The 15,304-nt window shown below is 42.1% G+C and overlaps 1 protein-coding gene across 12 annotated transcripts in view; it reads left to right on the top strand.

Moving 5' to 3' along the window:
- Window positions 1-15,304, top strand: part of ATXN1 (ataxin 1) — a 334,709-nt gene that overhangs the window by 224,271 nt on the left and 95,134 nt on the right. For 2 of the 12 annotated variants that reach the window (XM_064705217.1, XM_064705216.1), the window contains one exon: window positions 6,310-6,415. The exons of the other annotated variants lie outside the window; for them this stretch is intronic. The gene's annotated coding sequence lies outside the window, so the exon portion shown is untranslated. The remainder of the gene's footprint in view (window positions 1-6,309; window positions 6,416-15,304) is intronic. 12 annotated transcript variants of the gene reach the window in all.

Raw genomic sequence — 15,304 nt, 5'->3', positions numbered from 1 at the left:
GCTCTAGGTTATCTGGGAGAAGGGAAGACCCCAAACCTCCACTGTATTGCATCCAGTGTGATCTCAAGCTTAAGGATGCTTTTTCCAGATGCTCACTCGCTCTTGCTCCAGAAAACCTCCCTTTTCTTCAGAGCCCTTTGCTCCCCTGCCCTGTGAGTGTTCCAGACATGCTGGGTAGGTTGTCCCTTATGATGTCCTGTTGCAAACTTACTGATATTTTAGGGTGTCTGTTGTGGCAAGTCCATAACCATCTGAATCTTAAATAATTGTGTTTCTTTAGATACAGGGAGGCACTTTCATATCTGATGTAAGTTGCTATAGCTCTTCAACCTAGAAAAAGTCATGCAGGTCTGCACCAAAGCACTATCTGGTGAATTATGGTGATGGAAATCTTCCTCAAACCCCTTGCTAGACCATGTTTTTCATGTTGCAGTTGGGGAACTGGGTCTCTGAAATCAAAGTGTGTATCCTCTGCTTCATCACATTCTTCTTCATAAAACTGTGAAGAGATCTGGACACAGTCCAGTTAATTCTGGTTTATTTTCTTGCCCTGAATTTCTTCACTAGTGAGTGAATTTTTTTCCACATCTGTTCACTGCTCTGCTAGCCAAAGTGGAACATTATGGGGACTTGTTGCGTAGTCTAGAGAGTGATGAATTGTGACGATGAGAGATCTGTATATTTGGTTTTCCTGGAAGACTCAAGGGAAAATCAGGATGATTTTTAAAACATGGAGACTGAGTTGTTACTTCTTACCTGCCTCAACCTCTGACTTCAGTTCCTGACACTAAGGGATGTGGATGTTGTTAGATCATGTATCCAAAATTCACGTGAATCAAAATTAAGTCCCGTGTGCCCCATGAAATAAATAGCAGGCACTACACAACTCTGTCTTGTCTTGTGATCTGAGCAGTTACACATTTTCAGAAAATAAGTATATATTTGGACATGGTATGCTTCTTCTTGCAGCAGTTCCTCTTGAAAGTGAGAGCATTTGGCTGAACCCTTTGCTCAGCCTGGCACTCACACCAGGTTGCAGCTACATTCTCTTGTACTGTGTTACTCTTTCTCTAGTCAAGATACATTGACCAGATGGAGGAAAGGAGCTCTCCAGCCAGACCATTCACCATGAGGAATAGTGGAACACTCTTGCTTTGGCTTAGTTTTATTTCATCTCCACTTGGAGGAAGGTTTCAATTTTCCTTGATCCTTCTTTGGTATTTCCTGACTCTTTAGGATTGCCATGAAAGCCTCGTACTGGTACATGCATTTTGGTATTTTTTCCCCGTACATATTTAGCTGTTCAGTGGGAAAAAAAAAAGTTCAACTTGGCCCACATAGGAGACCTATAGAATAGATGAATGCAGAAGACAAGATGATGTTTGCAGAGCTTGGGTTTTTTTTGTTTCAGATGATTGAGAGCCTGGAAGTTCAGCTTAATACAGAAGTCAGCAACTTAGAGCTCTGTCTATACGGGATTAAAAAAACACACAGGCTTTCTTTGTGCTACAGCTCTCATCAAGGTTATGAAGATATGGCAGTAATACTTCAGTCTCTCCCAGTGTAGAAGTAGTTTATTATAGGCGTTAAAAGTCAGGTGTTTCTATATGTAGTGCTACAAATATTTGGGTTTTGTGATGTTTTGGAGACAGGAGAGAGTTTGTGTCATACAGTGTGATGGGGTTGAATCCCTGGCTTTTATCTTAGGAGGCTTTCAGAAAGTCTCAGCAGTGTTTTAAGTCCCTTTGCAGACCTGTTCCTGGCTCCCTGGTTTCCAGTAGAGTGCCTGAGAGATCAGCCCATCTGTGGCTTCTCTCCACCCCTGCATTTGGAGGCTGCCTGCCTGCTGCTCCTTGAGACTTCTGCTTTTTAAATCACCCCTGCAAATCCATGCTTAACCTCTTATTTTGGGGAGGACACTAAGTAGGAAGCATCAAGGGTGCAAGTCAAGTTTGTCCTTATAGGAAGGTCCCATCCAACAAAGGGAGGGATCCCATCTAGATGGGACCTATTTTTCAGGTTTTTTTCTTTCTCTGAACATAATTCTTCCTTAAAATCTGAGATGTTTAGCATCAGTGTTGAAAAGAGGCTCTGCAAAGCCCAGATCTGGAATGCTGCATGGTAGAATCTTCCTGCTTGCTTCTCTTTCAATAAAATTAGGAAGTTAGACCTTTTGCCTTTATTTCAAAAGAGTTACTCAAGGAGTAACAGTGACTTTACAACTCCTCTCTGTCATGCCATAAAATTGGGTGGTAGTCATCTTTAAGGAAAAAACGTTTCATACCCAGTTGCTCTTTTCTTGTGAGGCTCAGCAGCTGTGGTGGTTCCCTTAGCAGAGGGTTCAGGAGTGTAGCTGGCACCCTAGGAAATGAAAAACACTTGAGTCATTTGCATAGTGGATCAGAATCCTGCCCACCCGGCTGCTAGAGCAAAACCCACAAACTTTCGCATTAGAATCTGCTGCTGAAAAGCTACATGAAAGAACTAAATGTTTGGTTTAAAGAAATATTATTTGCTTTCTTGTAGCCAAATCACCTGACCCTCAGATGGTGAAAGTAATGTATCAACAAGATTTTCTTGCCATCTTTCTTTGTCTGCTGAACCACAGTGATCATAGATTGACCTTGCTTTCAGACATAAGACCAGTTGCCTGATTCAAGTGCCACTATCAGTGTTTGTGTCTATAGAAACCAAACAACATTTCCTCTCAATTTTTGTAAATAGGCTGTTACTGTGACACTTAGATTTCCGGTCTCTTGCATATCTGAGTCAAAAATTCACTGCACACAGTGTTGTTTTCTGTGTTAGCTATCTATTGCCTCACTAATAGGCATCTTTATTCTAGTCTGTAGTTCTCCTGTTGAGATATGTCCAGACATTACTGGAGACTATAATCTTTCATTTTTATTCTACATCATGGATTTGTTTGAGGGACTTTCTCAGTAATAGCTGTAGGAAATTGCAAGTAATGTAGGAAAAGTAGGTTGAACTGCCTACAATCAGCATTGTACAACTTTCAGGATTTTTCCAGGATAACCTTTTAAACTGACTTTTTTTTCCAAAAGCAGTGGCAGTTTAGTGTTGATTTTTCTTTCTTTTTATGTTTCAGCATGAATGATTCCAGTTTTCTTGAGAACAAAATAGAAAACTCTGCATGTTTTATACCTTTTTAAAAAATAGGTCAGCTGTTTCATTTGAGTACCTGTGTATCACCTTCACATTTGGGAGTGAATATTTGAAATTTGGCTGTAGAGTTGCCCCAATATGAGGGATTTGCCTTCTCATTTGCAGCAAAACTTGTCCATAGTCAGTCAGTATATAAAGTCTAATGCCTCTCCTTTTGTACCCACACAGCAGGAGCTCGTTAGGTAGCATTGAGTATGCTGTATTTTAGAGCTGAAGAACTTGCTTTGATATTTCCACATTGGTCTCCTGAGTGCTGTGGTCTTAGGCATACAAAAGAAAGGAGATTATTGTCCCATGTTTTCAGCAAAGCTGTTGTTTGCCCAGACAGGGTGCAGCAGAAGGAAAGGATGGAGAGAGAGCACAAGCTGTGGAGGATGTTCTCAGGAGCAGTAGTGAGGAACATGGCATTATCTGAACCAGGAGATGGAGGGGCAGTTAAGGCCAAAAGCACCAAGTGTGGGGACAGTATTTTGGAGCTGGTGTCACTGTCAGGGGTGGATTGTGTGATGTGATTGGGATTTTGCTGAGAAACCAAGAGGAAGCTGGTGTAGAATCTGAGAAGGAAAGCAGCAGAACTTAAGCCACAGAAAAGGGAAATCTCTGTTCTGTACATTGGTATGGAGTTTGTGATTCCTGAGGCTGCATTTGGATGCTGCTTGCCCTGTCTGGTGTGAAGATACAGGATTATTTCACCTGTGGTTGTTTGTTGTAGCCCAAGTGCTTGATTCAGCCTTGTAGCCCTACTGAGACAGCAGACCGACTCATGCAATCCTGTCTCTTTGCATCAGTACATAAACTTTGGTGTGAAAATACAGTTTAGGTTAAACCTAAGTCTGTTCAAAGTGTCTAACTTCACACTTGAAGTGGATGAAGAGCATTCATAGAGTTTGTTTGAGCAGCTCAGTGGTGGAGAAGCAATCTCCATCAAGTGGATGCAAGAAGTGTGTGCTGGCAGTAGCACCTCGTGTGAATGCATCTCTTTCCACCTGCTCCCACACCTTAATCTTGCTGTTCCTGTGCTGTCAGCATGAATCTGTGACTGCAAACTGGATGTCTGTGACTGCAAACTGGGTGCTACAGCTTTGGTTCACGTGAGATCCTTGATAGCTTGCAGTTATCTCTGTTCCTCCAATAGAAGAGGTCTGTTCTCATGTAAACGTTTCAGCCCTGCTAATGATTTTGACCAGCGTAGGTGCCCTCTTTTGGGTCTGCCTCTGTCATCAAAAGCTTCCCACATGCTCACTGCACCTCCCCTTGGATAGGACCCTCTTTGGTGAGTGCTCCCCAGCTGGTTGGAGGCAAAACTGGGTTAGCATAAAAGAGCCCAAAGAGTAGTTTGTAGCTGCTCCAGTTTATTTTCACCATAATGGATTACAAAACGCTTTTACACCAGACTGCTAGCACTTCTGAAGGGAGACAGTCAGCACAGGAAGAGGGGCAGCTGGTGCTGAGCACATGTGTGGGAGGAAAATCTCATCAAGCAGCATAGCTGGGTTTGGAAGAGACCTTTGTCCACAGTTTCAGTCTCTCTGTCTCTGTGATGGGGGGAAAAAACTCTCCTCACCGGGGTGTTGTGAACATGTGCTAATTTTAGTGAATCAGGCAGTTAGGTAATATGGTGACAGCCAGAAAATAACCTAGAAGGAAATAGTTGTTCTGTCTTTAAAGCAGAGCATTCAGGGCCATTTTTAATACTGAGAATGAAGCAAACTGAGGATCTCTTATTCAGTAATACTGAAAGCTAGAGTAATAGCTTTACTATACCGTGAATGGCACCATTTCCTGTGGAAAACAAGACCTGTGTGATAACAAAATTAAGAATAAAGATTAAATGTTTCACATTGGGCACATTTCTGGTATTTCCTTGCCTTTTAGCTCCTGGCTTAACATTTCTGACATGTCTGTATATGTTTGTATGTTTAATGAACTATCTGTGACCAAGCTCACAGTTGCTCATACTTTTTATCCTAAGACGTTAAGCACTTTAAAGAGGGCTTAGAGGACATGGAAGCATCTTACACTCTTGCCATTATGTGTCTTTAAGCACATTTCTGCCTTCGAAAGCACTTGCCTCTGGTTCTCAGAGATGATTGCAACTTTAAGTGAAGGAGATGAGAGCGGGAAATGTTCTTCTAAATCTGGTAGAAAATTACCGTTGGTCATTTTTTGCTGATCTCCCTGATAAATAATTTCTCTGAATTTGTAAGTCATGCTAAGGTGAGCGAGAGGTACAAAAACCCTAAAGTTATGAAACCACAGATGTTGTCAGAAGGAAACAGAGCCAGGTTAACTCTCATAACTAGGCTTAAATAATTTTGAAAATGATACTATCTGAAATTAATGTACTTACACAGAATTGGATGTCTTACTGTATAACAGAGAAAACAGGTACACTGATAAGTAAAAAATAAAATAACAGAATACTGATGCTGAGTATGCATCACTCCAGCTGATTTCATTTGGAGTTATGAGAATAAACCCTGAAAACCAAACATGCTGAGTCTAAGGTGCAAAAATAAGTCGATGTGGAAAAATGTTGGTCTTGGCAAGTTTGTTTGCCGCTGAGTAAATGACATGTGAACTCCATGTGTGAGGGCAATCCCTGAGTAACTGCCCTTGGCTGAGGTCTCAGGCCAGCATGCCTTGCTGTAAGCAAGAGGTGGGTCACTGTCACCACCCTGCCTGAAAGGAGCTGCCCTCCCTGTGTGCTGGGGCTGCTGGTTGGCACACGCCCTTCCGTGCCCCCCACTGCCGTGTTTGTCACACCGGCTCAGCACTCTGGCTTCACAAGGTCACTCTCCTGCAGTTTGGGTAGAATTAGAGCAGGGATGGGAAATGACTTTGGCTTTTTTCTACCTCAGAAGGTAAAAGATGTGTCTTGTCCAGGCAGTCTGTTTTTTGAACAGCATTGGGGCTTTTGTTGCTGGGGCCAGGATGTTTAATAGTTTGACTTTGCTGCTATTCTGTTTGTTTTATTCAGCCAGGGATATATCACAGATCTATTTTTTGATCAGGCAGCATTCCTGTACTATAATAATTCACAAGCAGAATTCACACACTAGTTGTGTGAAATGCCTGTTGATTACTTCTCTACATGTGCTTCTTGCCCTTGTCTTCCCTTAGGTACAGTTTACTCTGTGCAAGTTGTAAACTCCATGGAGCAGGTGTTTGTACAGTGCATAGCACAGCAGGACCCAGGTTTCATCGAGCTGTCTGGACATGCTCTTATGTAAGTAAGGGTACTCTGTCTTGTGAGCAATTAGAATAGTTCACAGTAGCTGAACTTGTAGAGCTTCCTGTGTGCAGGCTGATGAGAAAAGGGATTTTTCTTTCCAGGCTGAGAGGGGCTTTGCAAATGTTCTCCAAATCACAGCGGCAGCTGGCTCTTTAGGCACTGGACAAAGACATGATTTGGAAATAGCTTCAAAGTTTAGAGATGGCCCTTCACATACTAATGCTCTCAGATGAGTTAAGTGGGGGAAGTTCTCACCTCTTGTGGTGCTTTTGTTTCAGTCTGCCAAGCTGCAGACTCAGCACGAGTGCAGCATGCAGGTTTTCATAGTGAGAGCTTTTGTCGCTCCCAGAACTGCAAGAAACTTAATTGCTTTCAAAGGCAAGCATGGAATCTGGAGGACCCGGTACAACCTGCTGAGAGAACATAAATCATGAGATACTATCACGTTTCTGTGCTGGGGCTTGTGTAGAGTGAGTTTGCTTTGTGAGCGAATGCCTTTGGAATACACTGCTGTTTTTTTTTTGTTGATTCTTAAACATAGCAATAATTGTTATTGGCTTTGTTAACAGGCATCTATGTTCTGTTCTGAAGTTACTGTTCATGTCTTCTAAAAAGTGTGCAGACAAAAAGAAATATTTGTTCTGCCTTGAAATCATGAAAGCATTTCTGCATTTAAATGGGTTGATAGCCTTGATCCAAGTTGCTCCCAGCTGGCAGTATGGAAAGAGAGCTGGTCAGTTTTCATTTGACCACTGCTGCTTATCTTCAGTTACAGAGAACACTTAAAATGCCAGTGTTTACTTGTTCTTTCTTTTTTACTGTAGTTTGCCAGCTACTTTTGTCCCTAAACAAATGAACCATGATGGCAACTGAGAACTTTTGTAGATAAGAAATAGAATTTTCAAATGGCCTTATATAGTATGTTTCTCTAGGTTTTATTTTCCAAAGTAGTCCTTGTGAAAATTTGTGGAGCGTGTCCTTCAGTTGATCTGAGAGGTTTTTGGCATTTTTATCCATAACTCAGTATTAAAGGTAGTTTTCCTCATCTCCTTAAATGATTAGTTGATAGGTGCTCCATTCATAGGAATACTTTGATATATTTTGCATGGAAACTGGAGCAGGAAAAGTTTTTAAGTTAAGCCAGCCAAATAATCTAGGGTCTTTTGATCAGTTTCCATTAGTATTAAACCAGTAATCTGCCCTATTAGATGTTAGAAAGGAAGCTCAGTGTTTAAAGAAGATAAACATGCCAATTGACATTCAATATGTCTTCTCAAGTCACCAGCAGAAACTTCGTTGAACCTTGTTGGCAGAGGTGCCTTCTGCAAGGGTTCCTAAAAACACCTCCCAGCTTTTGGCTTAACGTGGTCTGGCACTGCAGCGGGTCTGGTGCCAGCACTGAATGCTTGGTCTGGCTCCAGTTGGAGCTAGCTGAAGGAAGGCTGAGTTTTAAGACCTCTAGGATGCCTTCAGGTCCAGAAGAAACTGAGCACTGGAATAACGTGTCATCCAAACTGCGGTGTATTCCTAGAAATTGATGAATATGCCTTTTTAATTTGGGGCATTTATATAGTTGAAGTTACTGAGATCTTAATGCTTAGAAGAGAGTTCTGCAGCTCTCTAAGATTGCCTGGCACACAAACAAGCAAAGATCTGAATTACTTGAAGCTGCTGACAGTTACCACAGCTTTGAGCAGACACACCTTTGCTGGTAGTGACCAAGCACAAATACCAGTTTCACATCACTGTACTCTCCTTGGCTGGTGTACATCTTAAAACAGTACTGTACCTTCACAACTTTTGCACAGAAAATGTAAAGAAAGGGTGAGCAGCAGCAGTAGCCCCTTATCAAACAGTTGGTTTAAAATGCTTTGAGTAAAGACAGCACTTTAAAACAAAACTTGGTCTTTTGTTTGAAAACTGAACATTTAATGCATTACATCGCTCTGAACCCAGTCCACTCTGCTGAAGCCTGCAAGAGCAGGCTTTGGTCTGTGAAAAGGACAGTAGCAAGTGAAGGAAAAACATAATTTTCTTTCTGTAACATTGAGTTCCTCCAAACTTCATAGGTAATTGAAAAGTTTATTTTCAAAATATCTCTGACTCTATACACAATAAAATTTCTGTGATTTGGCTTTGACTAGAAATTTTGGCCATTATGCATCTGTGTGACAGGGCACTGGTAAAAGAAACCAGTGGTAAAGAATGAGTTTCTTCCCTGGTAAAGAAACAAATTTGAAATCCAGGGTGAAAAGTCAAGAGGCATTGAAAATCCCCCCTAATATATATCATGCACCGCCTTATATTTCACACAACTGTCAGTAAAAGCCAACCTGTTATGCAAGTTTCATATAAAGAGTGTATTGACAGATTTAAATGTATTTAGTCTCCTAAGACCATAGATTGACATTGTGGTGGCTGTTGGCCGCTTCTATGAGCCCTTGCCTGCAACTATGGAGTTAGAAATGAACAGGCAGACACTGGCTGGTAACATTGGTGAGGCAGCATGGATAGATTAACATTACTAATTCATTGGGAAAAGAAGTGTCACAGTTTGACACTCCAATGGCAAAACTATCCATGTTCCCAGCAGCTGGATTTACTCTCATAACTTTCACCATCTGCTACCAAGGCACTGCAGACTCCTCTAGAGGAGCGGGAGATTGCACTGGCTTTGGGAAGCTTTCAGCAGAGGCGAGCAGATAATTTGATTTGCCACGATCAAACATCCTGATTGACAGAGCATAGCTTGAGTTCCATTTCTGACTCAATGACTGAAGTTTGTTGTGAATTCTTCTAATGACGTGACATGCAACTTTCTTGAATTAAAAATTTCAATGGCTGTTCTCCCTGGGTGCTGCAGAGGTGGCACAACAGCCACTGACTGAAGTCTCTGCTGTGGGTGGGTGAACGTTTGCTGCCTTTATCTGTTCTGCTGGATGTTACCCCTGCCCCTGCTCTTAAAGGCAGCAAGGCAGGCCTCACAGCAGGCACTCAGCAAAACCAATACCTTTGTCAGCTGGAACATTTTCTCTGATTCTTTATTAGGTTTCTGTCACAATGTACAAGGTGCTGTGATGATTCGGATTACTTTTTTTAGCCTGTGACCTGTATTTCTACCGTGGTAGGCTCTGAACAGTTTTGTCAGTTCTGGATTGCTTTGTGGTTCTTCTGGGATAGGTGATGATCTCCTGTACTTTCATCAAGCACTAATCTCACAGGCATGGCTTAGTAAATAATGCCAGTGCAAGATAATCTTGCCTTGCTGCTGTTAAAATTCTCAGTCTTCTGAAAAGCCAGTAGATGGGGTGTGTGCAGTTCCTGTGCAAAGTCACTGTACTTCTCAACCCAAAGATTCAACTCTAGTTTCTACATTTTAGTTGCAGAGACTGTTGTTGTTGTTGTTAGCAATGTCTTCCCACATGAATCACACAAATTTAAGCAACCCTGAGTGGAAGCACTAAAAATTCTTGATTTATATTTTTGCATGAAGTACTCTGAGCATGATCTACTGTGCATCTTCCAACGCTGTTAGGTCTTTGAAATCTGAGTATTAATTTTTCTAATAAGCTCCCCTGCCTTTTTTTTTAATTAAACTATTCATGAACTAGAAAGGTACTGGATAACTGAAAACAGACTGGGTTACCGCAGACTTCTGCATAATTTGAGATTGCAGTATTAGGTATAGATGCCATGGGGACAGCTAAGGAATACATCAGGTTTTGTGTCTCCAAGCTCAGCATGTAAGAGTAAACATCTATTTGTAGACATGATTGTGTTGATCATAGATGTGAAAATTGAATTTGCTAGCAAATTAAAATATTTTTCTCTTGTTAATAATGATCATGTAAATAATCATGTTAATACAAACTGTAGAAAGGGTCACCAGTCACATCCCTGAGTGGATTTCATGCCTATAGGTCAGTTATGGTAGACTTGAAATAGGAAGGAATCTAAAATAGGACACAAATGGCTTTGGGACTCAGATGAGTACCTGAGTTGTTCTCCTCAGAGGTCACAGCAGAGCAGAACATGAACCAACATGGAAATAAGCTGGTCCAAGGTAATGCAAGTTATTCAAAATGAAGCTGTCTAGAGATGGAGTCCTATTAGGCAGGTCCTAGCTGCTTATACCGGATGGGCAATGGAGAAACCTTCAAATGGTCTGGTAATAGTTAACCAAGAGAACTCCATATTCCATGTCTGACAGGTATGAATGCAAGGTGGAAGTACCTTACAAAAAATAAGTTAGAATTAGAATACTGCTTCAAGGCTATCTTATTAGAAGAAGCGTGAACGCTTAGGGCAAAGATGTGCATCTGAAGTTCCCTGAGAGATATTTGGTAAGAAACATTTTGCATATGCACGTACACTCTGCTCCAAGCTATTAATGCAATTATGGGAAGGTAGAAATCTTCAAATATCAGAGTACCTTCAATTAATTCAAAAGAAAATTTAATAGTGGAATATGACAGAGTCCTGAAGGCACCAGTTTTGTTCATGCCTGTGATGAAAGGGGCAAATAACACAAACCTAACAAACCTGTTAAGCTGTCTTTCAGAAGAGAACCACCAGAGCTGTGTTGTAATCTGGTGTGGTAAAGTGTGCCCAAAGTGCTCCGAGTGTTGAACAGTTGCACAAATGATTCACTTTCCTAGCAGTCTGATTTTGTATTATAATCTGTTTCCCTTCTGTCTTTAATGTGCAATTCTGCTGAGCCTGCAGTTCTCATTGGCTGCCTCGGGCAGACTGCAGGTCAGCTTTTGAATGTAGAAGAATTAATGAAATTTAAGTATTTTGTGTACAGTTAATGGCAGTTGCGCAAGTACAAAGACTTTGCTTTATCAGCAGATGTGGTCTAGGTTTACATTTATGTCCACATTCAATCCTTACGTTATTGCTGATTAGAGAAAAAAAAAAATCAGGAGCCCGGTGCGGTCTTTAACAATCTGCTTTGGTAGCTGGCCAGTCCACTTACCCTTGAGTGAAGCACATGGTAGGGTGGTTCCTTCTTCCATTAACTCTTTGATGCTTGGAAACAGGGATGATTCACATGATGTGACAGGGAGGGGGAAATTACTATAAATGCAAGATTAGCAAAATCTTTGTACTCACCTTCTGCCAAGCCAGGAAGGGATTAGTGTACTATGGGAATGATTAGATGGCAATGTTTGCTGGGCTGCTGTGGCAGACAAGGGATATTTGAGAAGCTGATCCAGCTCTTCTGGAGTCTACATGGTAAGTGGAGGGCAGACTTTCCACCTGGAAACTAGTACTGGGTTGGGCACTTTCTAGTGAAGTCAAAAGGGTTGCTGTTGTTTGCAATAGCTCAGCTGTTTCCCTTGTGATAGGGCTGTGTTTCCTCACTTCTTGCCTGAGCCGGTGCTGGAGTTTGGGAGTAAAAAACTCTCTGCCATCATTGCTCCTTTTGGGTTGTGGTTTTTTGTTTGTGTTTTTTGTTTGTTTGATTGGTTTTTGGGGGTGGTGGTTTTTTGATTTGTTTTGTTTTGTTTTGTTTTGTTTTGTTTTGTTTTGTTTTATTTTTAGTTTGGGAAGAGGTGCGGAGGAATCATATCCATGCATGGAGAAATGATGATGAGCAGAATGCAGTGGGAAGGCCACATACCCCTCCTTCTCAAGTGCAGAAATAACCAGTGCCAATGCAGGAGCTTGTTTGTAGCCCCTCAGCTTGGCCTAGCCAAGCACCATCATGTGGTGAGCAAGGAGTGGGATGGGACTTCCTTGCAAGGTGACCAGTGTGATTTCCAAATGCTATGGAGGGGAGTCATTGCCAAGCAATGATAGGAGCTTTTTTCTGCAGGTTAAGTAGTGTGCTGTCCTCCTTTAAACCGGGGAGACGGCAGTCTGGGAGAAGGATATGAAAAATAGATAGGCTTAAATTGAAGCCTGGCATCTGGAACAGCTTTGGCAGACCTCAAGATAATACTTCTAAGTTGTTCAGCCCCACAAGGTACAGTATAATTTTCTGCTTGCTGAAAGTATTACTTGGGAAGTGGAGTCATTCTTGGGGCCTCCTTGTGCTGGGTACTGTCACACTAGGTAGAAAATAGCTCCTCCTGACTGAGCTGACTGAGCCTGCACGTTCTGAGCTGCTTACTTGCCTATTCTGTCTCCTGAGGAATTTAGCAGTAAACCTTTACCGTGAATTAGTTTTACCACACTGAGCAACAGAGTGTAAATATATCTGAGCATTACTGATTCTGCTTTGACTCTACTGAAATGATCTTCCATATTTTAAAGTCATTAAAGCTGAAGCAACATAAATATTCTGTGTTTCATGACAGCATGAAAGGAGCATGGCCTTCTAATTACCCTGATATTCAAATGTGTGCAGGAGCACTTGGAAAGCTCAAGGTTCCCTCAGTTTGTCAGAGAACACCCTTCCAGAGGCAGTTAGGGCCTGTAATTCTCACCATAGTCCCTGAACCTGCTTCCACTTTTGGTGATTTACGAGGGAGAAAGCAAGTCAGCCGTGTTCAGTTGTTTTAGCCATGTGTGTTTGGAGATGATTCTGAAATACAATTAATACATGCCTGCACAGAGGTAGGCTGTAAGGTTACTAATTGGTTTTGGTGCTGTTTGCTGCTTGAATGTTGGTGATTTTTTAATCTAAGGTTAGAAAAGCATAATTATTTTTAACTTGTAGCAACCCCTCATTTTCTCTTAAATGTATTGATATGAAGTAATTTAAACTAAATTTCTGCACAGATACTTTCCAAGAGATTGGCTGTCAAGAGCAATAAAAAAACTACACTTTTGCAGGGACCCAATGAGACTTTGCAAATTTAGATTTATTCTCAATGTTAAATGTGGTTGAAGATGTCATTTCTTAAACAGCACTTTCAGAAGTAGTTAGCTTAAAAGTATAGCAATTCAAAGCACAGAGGGAATGATTTTGAAGTGTAAAGTCTTGAAACACAACACAGAGGTTGACAGTTTCACTACAATTAGAAGCAAGGCAGGCACAACTCCCACTTCTGAAAACTTTCCTATTGCACTGCTTCCTCTCTTGGCCTAGAAAACCTCAAAAAAAAACCCTTTGAGTGGATTTGCTTATTAACTTAACATAGTTATACTCAATAGCATTAGAAGACAGAGCAGAAAGGGCTGCCAAATGTGTCTGTAAAGAATAATCTTTACAGAAAGCTTCACAGAGGTATTTTTTTCCTCATGCTTTCAATGTCCTGAGACTGCTACTTGTTTGAGGAAAGCAAGTATTAGAGTGAGGGTTTTTTGTGTTTTTTTTAACAGGGCTTGTTTTGTTAGGAAACCACTCCCTTCTGCTGCTGCATTTAGACTCACTGCTAATTGCCTTTTGGTCGAAGACATTTTCCATGAATTGCCACATTCCCCCACACAGTTACAACTTCACACTGATTATGCTCTGTTAGCAGCACTTCTGCCTGCTGCCTTTGGGAGGAGTGGCTGAGAGAAGGATAATGGTGTACATGGGAAATTGGGAGGTTTACAGGAACAGAGGTTTGTAGCTACTGAGACACGGCAGAGGCTGTTCCTCCCAGACTAAGATAGGTGGCATAAGGAGGGCATCCTGCTGCTGTGGTGGTTTATGCACTGCTCTGCTGTGTGCCACTGCTGAGGATTTTTCATAAGAAGTCCTGACAAGGTGGTATGTGGTGTGTTAGGCTTATATTTTTCATCCTAGTCACACAATGTAGTGGGAAGCCAACCCCAAACTCTGGTGCCAGAGAGGGTGTGGGAGGGGTTGATCTTCCAAGAGCACAACTGGCTCGCTGAGCTCCTTGAGGAGCCCACAGAGCCCAGCCTCCAAGCTTGTCTTTCTCCTATAGCCTGGGGGCAGCGTAATCTTCTCCTTAGCCCGGCTCTGTCCTCTGCAGCAAAACCTCCTGGAGCAGCTGTAGAAAAGATCCCTGCTGACCGAAGCTGGAGCACTGAGCAGGGGAACTGAATGTAGCAGGGTTGTTCAGCACAGCTAATCCACTTAAACTATGGAGCTCATCTGCTGATCTGCAGGGGTGGCAGTGCTCTTAGGTGTGATATCTAAAGAGGCTTTGGCTCGAGCTACAGTTTGTGGGCAATCAAAACCTGCAGCTCGGGCTGAGGATCTGGTTATGCCAAGTTGGCCCTGACCCAACCAAACGTGGTTAAAAGTGAGAGGTTGTGAGAGATAAACCCCTCTACTCAAGCCTTGTCCTAGCTTAGGAGCTGATCAGTGTGTTCAAGTGCTTTTCCAGTCCTAACTGCTTTGATCAAAGGTAGGGCTTACTTGGTCTGTGAACAGGGATGAGCTTTTCCCTCTTTCGAACTGGGATGATTGCATCCACTGGTAGGACTGGTAGTTAACATTTCTGCTTTAATCATGTCACTGCACATAAGCTTACAGATCTTTTACAGGAAAAATCCTTTAATTTCTAATGCACTGAGCATGGTTGGGTCTCACCTACCCTGTGGCTGTTGGTCGTGGTGCAGGAGGAACAGCTGGTGTTGTAACAGGATCTCTGCCTACATTAATCTGTTGTCCAGCCTGTGACATGTGAGGGTTTTCACCTCAGTTCAGGTCCATTCAGTACACCAGTACTGGCTGAAGGCAAGCTCAGTGTGGTGTTTTCTGCCATGTGACAGTGAGCAGGAGTGGCTGCAACTCACAGGAGCTGGCAGTGGGCACTGCTCCTGCCCTGCCATCGTTTGTCTGGGATGAAGCCTTTATTTGTTTAGTCCTACCCTTTTTTACTGTTGAGGGAAAGAGAGAGGGAGTATGAGGAGCAGTGTGTGGTACATTGCTGAGCCCTCTACTGTGCTCCTTGCAGTACTAGAAGACATCCAGATAAGCAAAAACTTGATAGTCTTTTGTAAAAAAGGCTTCTAAAGTTTCTTTTACCAAAT

Source organism: Zonotrichia leucophrys, chromosome 2 (genome assembly GCF_028769735.1).
Source record: "Zonotrichia leucophrys gambelii isolate GWCS_2022_RI chromosome 2, RI_Zleu_2.0, whole genome shotgun sequence".
Taxonomy (NCBI): Eukaryota; Metazoa; Chordata; class Aves; order Passeriformes; family Passerellidae; genus Zonotrichia; species Zonotrichia leucophrys.
The sequence above is the reverse complement of the archived record's forward strand: the minus strand, read 5'-3'. Positions and strand labels throughout refer to the sequence as shown.